Source organism: Convolutriloba macropyga, unplaced genomic scaffold (genome assembly GCF_964194025.1).
Source record: "Convolutriloba macropyga unplaced genomic scaffold, txConMacr16.3 SCAFFOLD_2622, whole genome shotgun sequence".
In the NCBI taxonomy this organism is placed as follows: Eukaryota; Metazoa; Xenacoelomorpha; order Acoela; family Convolutidae; genus Convolutriloba; species Convolutriloba macropyga.
In genome coordinates, this window is record NW_027452201.1 from 15001 (window position 1) to 21892 (window position 6892).

At 45.7% G+C, this 6892-nt stretch overlaps 2 pseudogenes; both read right to left on the minus strand.

Moving 5' to 3' along the window:
• Positions 1-4722, minus strand: part of LOC142357288 (large subunit ribosomal RNA) — a 7307-nt pseudogene extending 2585 nt beyond the window's left edge.
• A 1683-nt stretch (positions 4723-6405) lies between these two features.
• On the minus strand, positions 6406-6557 carry LOC142357287 (5.8S ribosomal RNA; annotated as a pseudogene).
• Positions 6558-6892: the final 335 nt, after the last annotated feature.

Below are 6892 nucleotides of genomic sequence, written 5' to 3' on the forward strand. Positions count from 1 at the left end.
CTGTCTCAATGCCCAGGTACTTGTAGAAGGACTCTGCTGTCATCACGGGGAGACCTCCTGCCCTGCTGCTGAACACTGTGTTAGGGTTTATCACTATCTGTCGGTCCCTTGGCACTGTGTCCACATCTAGGGTTGCACACTTCTTGGCATTGAGAGAGAGACCACATCTTTCCAGCCCTGTCTCCAGTCTGTTGATAGAGTCCTGAAGCCCTGTCTGCGTCTGAGCTAGCAACACAACGTCATCGGCAAAGGCGAGGTGATTCAGCTTTTCTGAGCCCATCTGGATTCCAGTCGTTTGGGGTAGAGTCTTCAGCACCCTGTTCATCACAAGGTTGAATAGGATTGGGGAGATGGGATCCCCCTGTCTGACCCCCTTGGATGGCTTCACCAAGCGTCTTGCTCCGTCGATCTCCAGAGTTGTGCCCTGTCTCTTGTAGCCCTTCATGATGTATCTGAGGATCTTGGGGTCTATGCCTGCTTCTAGTGCTGCTTCTGCCAGGGCCTTGTGGGTCACACTGTCAAAGGCCTTCTTCACATCTATGAAGGCCAGTTTGAGTCCCCGTCTCTGTGTCTTTGCCTCACTGATAATGCCCTGCAGCAGAAGAGAGTTGGTTGCCGTCCCATCTACCCTCTTGAAGCCCTTCTGTCTGATATTGTCGTCTAGGTCCTCAAGTCGTGCAGCTAAGCACTTGTGGAACACCCTGGCCAGTACACTTGCCACTGTGATGGGTCTGAAGTCCATTGGTTCCTGAGACCCTGCCACTTTGGGGATGAACACTGTTCTTCCACTAAGGAGCCACTCGGGTAGATGTTCAGCCAGCAGCCAGAGATTGAAGTGGGAGACCAACTTCTTGAAGGGGATGCAAGTCACCGTCTTCCTGCTCACCCTGTCTGGTCCAGGAGCTGTCTGTCCCATGGTCTGCACACACTTGGCCACTTCTTCGATGGTGATTGGAGTGACCCAACCCTGACCGCTGATTGTGCTTAGGTCTATTGTCTCTGCTTCCGTCTCAAGGAGCTGCTGCCAAGCATCAAGAAACCCTGTCTTGTCGGTGATGGGGTTGTGCTCACCAAACTTCTCCCATGACCCATCCATCACTGATGCCGCTGCCTTAGCCCTGTCACGTCTGTAAAGAGCCTGCAGTCTTGCATACTGGTGCCGTCTCATGCCCTTCTTGGATCGTCTAGGATGTTTGTGAGCCCTCTGTCCCCCATTCTTCCCTGGTTCTTGTGCAAGGGTTTGTAGCCACATCTGTCCCTCTCTCTCGACGTACTGGGTGAGATCGTCGTCCGTCATTCTGTGCCATTCACCCGGAGGAGGAAGAGCCAGCATCTCAAGGTCGATGCCCGTCTCAAGACAGTGTCTTGGTCTGTCTTCCTGCACAGTGTTTTCCTCCCTGTCATGTTCCTGCATCATTGCCACAAACTGTTGGTTCTTTCTCAAGCCCTTGAATGCCTCAGCGGATCGATGGGGGAACAGTCTTGCCAGTTGCTCATTCTCTTGCTTCTGGGATGCGGGATCAAGGCCCCTCATCGCGTCTCTGACCAGAGCCATTTCCTCAAGAGTCCACCTTGCATTAGATCTGCCTGTCTTCTGGGCCTGCATCTGGTGGTATGTATCTGGGTGCCTGCTTTTGGTGTGAAGTGAGAGACCAGTCTGTCCTTTGAAGGGTCCAGCACCACAGATTGAGCAGCACCAGTTGGGGGCTGTTGCTTGGCCACTCACGGGTTCCTGGGTGGGAGCCCTGCCCGCATGTGCTCCCTGTGATGCTTTCGTCTGTGATGCCCCTGACTTGTGACTTCTGGTCTTGTGCTGCTTCAGGCCGAGCTCACTCCTGAACGGACCCTGTCCGCAGATGTCGCAGGTCCACTTGGAGGCCACGTCTCCACAACTACTGGTGCTCACACTGTCTTGTCTGGCTGAGGCCAGATCTTTCTCATTGATTGTCTTCATCGTTGGGACTACTGTACCGAGGTACAGACTTTGGTTTTACCCAAAGTGGTTGGCGAACTTTTAAGGTGGTCAGCACACTTCACCGGACAGCCTTTGTTCTGGTATGACTCCGAAACCGTGGTTTTTAGTGGTTCGCCTTCCACGGACAGTCTTTGTTTTGGTGTGACTCCGAAACCGTGGTTTTAGTGGTTTGCCTTCCACGGACAGTCTTTGTTTTGGTATGACTCCGAAACCGTGGTTTGTTGAGTGGTTTTCCTTCCACTGGGCAAGTTTTTAAGGTTTGTCCATTCCGGGGACTATTGATGGTGTGCTTAGCTCAGCCACGAATGGCAGTTTCCAGCGAGACCTCGTGGAGGTTGCACACAGTCAACTAATCATCACAGTCCGGTTAAGAGAGTCATAGTTACTCCCGCCGTTAAGAGAGTCATAGTTACTCCCGCCGTTTACCCGCGCTTATTTGAATTTCTTCACTTTGACATTCAGAGCACTGGGCAGAAATCACATTGCGTCAACACCGTTTCACCAGCCATCGCAATGCTTTGTTTTAATTAAACAGTCGGATTCCCCTTGTCCGAACCAGTTCAGAGTTCGAGTGTTTTTTGTGCAACAGAATAGACCTAAAGCATATCAGCTAGCAGTCAAACCAAACGCCAACAACCCGAAGGCCATCGCACGCTTTAGCAGACCGAAGCGTCAAACTAAAGGCTTGTTACACCCACTCCTCAGAGCCAATCCTTCTTCCGAAGGTACGGATCTATTTTGCCGACTTCCCTTATCTACACTGTTCCAAGACCAGAGGCTTTTCACCTTGGGGACCTGATGCGGTAATCGGTACGATTCACTCTCCTGACATCTGCTAAGCCAAACTTTTATGTGCCACCAGGAACAATTGGGACACAGCAAATGCTGCTGTGCTCTTGCACGCTTCGAGCCTTATCTCTGATTGAATCAATTCCAAGGACTCTACAACGTGTTATAAAGAAAAGATAACTCTTCCCCAAGGTCCCAATGACAAAGTTCGACCTCAATGACGTTGCCGTCTCAATGCCAGGAGAGTAAGTTCGGGAATTTTAACCCGATGCTCTTTCGAGACTCAGCAGTTTTCAAGAAACCACTATTCAAGACTTTGGCATTAGCCTGTCTTTTAGAATCGACTAACTCATGTGCAAACGCTGTTCACATGAAAGCCTTTCCCGCTTCAGTCCTCAAAGTTCTCATTTGAGTACTTGCTACTTCCACCAAGATCTGCTCCATTGATCGCTTCGCGCATACACTTGCGTGCATACTTTAGCGCAATCAATGTGTCCTCCTACACATGAATATCATTTTTGAGCTGGTGAGGCTCTTTTTCTCTAATCTAACTTGCGTTAGATATTGATATTCATGGTTGGGTATAGGCCACGAGCTCTAGTGCCATCCATTTTCAGGGCTGATTGATTCGGCAGGTGAGTTGTTACACACTCCTTAGCGGATTTCAACTTCCATGACCACCGTCCTGCTGTCAGTATCAATCAACACCTTTTGTGGTGACTCATGAGCAAGTAGTTAGGCGCCTTAACCCAACTTTTGGTTCATCCCACATCGCCGGTTCTGCTTACCAAAAGCGGCCCACAAAAAGCTTGCATTCATAGTCCAAGTGCAATTAAGTCACAAGGACATCTCACCGATTTATAGTTTGAGAATAGGTGAAGGAAAAATTTTCCCCCATTCCTCTAATCATTCGCTTTAACCGATGAAATTGCTTTGCGAAGATTTTTCAATCTTGCTCAAGCTTTTGCTATCCTGAGGGAAACTTCGGAGGAAACCAGCTACTAGATGGTTCGATTAGTCTTTCGCCCCTATGCTCAGGTCAGACGATCGATTTGCACGTCAGAACCGCTTCGGGCTTCCACCATGGTTTCCCGTGGCTTCGCCCTGCCCAAGCATAGATCACCATCTTTCGGGTCGTGTGCTACTTGCTCTGGATCAGTCATGCAATAAGAGCAAAACCGTCCGTGGTTGCGGGACACCGAATCGGCGCCCTCACCACACAAAGTAGTGCAATTCATAAAAATTACACTGTTCACTTTCATTTCGCGTGTGCGCTTTCAATGAGCGACAACACTTGCAAGCAACTCACACTCCTTGGTCCGTGTTTCAAGACGGGCTGTAGAGAGCATTGAATAGGAAGTTGAGGTCAGACAGGCAATCAAGATCAATTTATCTCATTTTGTTTAGAATCAACAAGAAGAATTCCGAGGAAAACTTCTGCTCGATTCATTAACAAGATTTGCCAAAAGACGACAACTACACTACTCGGTAGCCGAGAATATAATATCAAGGCATTGAGTATGGTAACGCTCACTCCAGTTCCCCTTCAACAGTTTCACGTACTTTTCACTCTCTCTTCAGAGTGCTTTTCAACTTTCCCTCACGGTACTTGTTTACTATCGGTCTCGCTTTATAATTAGCTTTTGGAGAGACATATCTCCAGCTTCGAGTTGCACTTTCAAACAACTCTACTCATAGGAATGAGCCATTATGACTGGTATCGAAAATGACCTTTACAGGATTTTCACCTTCTTTGATGCTACTTTCCAGTAGACATCAGGACAAATTCACCAGTCTAGCATCAAACCATACCGGACACCGAGAAATGTTGCCATTTCTCTTCCCGATGAGCTTTTCCCTGTTCATTCGCCATTACTAAGGGATTCTCAGTTGATTTCTTTTCCTCCCCTTACTGATATGCTTAAGTTAAGGGGGTTCTCTCGCCCAATTCAGGTTATGTAGTTGATTGTCTCTTAATTGGTTCACTGACCAATATGAGACAGAAACCGATTCAGCAGTTTTGTTCGCTACTACTATCAAACACAGGTCGAAGTTTCCATTCAGTCATTAATTCCAACTTTCAAATGTTGTTGTTTCAGCTTTCGCTTACTAGAAGCAACATAATACTCGCTGCAATACAGACCTCGGGAAACCCTCACCGTGAATAAGGTTCACTCACATATTTCACTACATTTTGCGTGGGATTGGAGATGAGGCTACTCGTTCTTGCTCAGTACTAGGCTGAAAATTAACGAAACTTCGTTACAAACGTTCACATGTTGATGTTTCCGCTTTCGCGTACTCGAAACAACATAATACTAGTCTTTGTAATTTAGTTTCATAATTTCAACTGTTCTCATGCAGAATTTTTGCTCATTCTTATCCCAAATTTTGACCTGGCTACTAGTTACACTCCTTGTACTTATTGCAAAATGACCACAAATTTCAACAGCTTTCACATGTTGCTGTTTCGGCTTTCGCTTACTACAGTCAACATAATACTCGTTGCAAATTAAGTGCTCGGCATCTGCAATTTTCCAAAGACGAAGTTTCGCCAGTTCAATTTTCGCTCGCCAATTATGGCTACTAATTCACACGGTACTGAGCTCAACAACATTAAATTTGTTCAGCAAGACTTTCACATGTTGATGTTTTGGCTTTCGCCTACTAGAAGCAACATAATACTCGTCTTGTTAGCTCATTCAATGAGAATAGCTTTTCCCGTTGAGAATTTTTGCCTTCAATTGGCGTTGTAGTGAGTTTGGCTACTCAGATCACCAAATACTTGTGACAATTCGAACCAGAAATGTTTTCAATTTTCACATGCTGATGTTTCGGATTCAACCTACTAGAAGCAGCATAATACTTGTATTCAACAATTTCTGTATCAAATCCCAGTTTTCTCTGGTGCATCTTTGCCAAACTATTCCAAACTGCCTGAGTCTGAATACCAATTACAGGTACTAGTAAATGCACGTTACTAAGGACTATATAGTTCTAGGTTACTGTACACAACGACGTTCACATGTTGATGTTTCAGCTGCCGCTTACTAGAAACAACATAATACTTATCGTGCATACCTTTCCATAACTTGTCCTTTTCAGATGCATTAGTTTCCCTTTGTCTTGGCTTCTACAGTCAGACTGGCTACTAGTAACAGCACAGTACTAATCACATATCGTTCTACAGTTTGCAGACAACTTTCACATGTTGATGTTTCAGCTTTCGCCTACTAGAAACAACATAATACTCGCTGTATACATTTGTAGTTCTCTATGTAACTTTCATGTGAAGAAGTTTCGCCAGTCTTTTTGACTGTCTCAAATCTGAGTCATGCTTAGGCTACTAGTTGCTTCATAGTACTTATCGCCTCGAGATCATTGAACAAAACTTGATTTTCACATGTTGCTGTTTCAGCTTCCGCTTACTAGAAACAACATAATACTAGTCTCATTAAGTTCCGTCTCTTTGCAATTTTCTTATGAAGAAAATTCGCCATCACAATGACTCCAGCAGTTCTTGATCAAGGAATGCAATCATTGATCAGAATGCTATTATTTGAATCGGTTCTGCTTTAAGTGTTCCAATTTTATTGGAAGCACCAACAATAGAACATCAATGTGTTCAATCGAGAGTTATATAACCCTGAATCGGACGCAGTCAACAGCCGAAGCCGAGACCGCCTTTTGCGTTAGAGAGGTCGGTAAACAAATCTTGCGATTCATACCGAATTAACACATATAGCTGTGCTCCTCTTCGTAAAGCGAGCCAAGTGATCCCCTGTTGAAGGATGTATTTGGACCAATCTAGTAGCATTTGGTTTCCAACAAGCTCTCCCAAGTTAGCTTACTTATTGGGCTTTTCAACCAATTCGGTTGGCTACAAGCATCATCAAAGTACTAGCCACAGTTTGATCGCAAAATTCTACGACTTTCACATGTTGATGTTTCGGCTTGCGCTTAGCCTACTATAAGCAACATAATACTAGTCATATCATAGAGCGTGATCAGCTTGTGACGTTCTCATGATGAAGTTTCACCAACAGTGTCTCACTTCGAGCTTAAATCCAGCTACTAGTAACTACACAGTACTGACTGCAACGATAACTTTTATCTATACCTTTCACA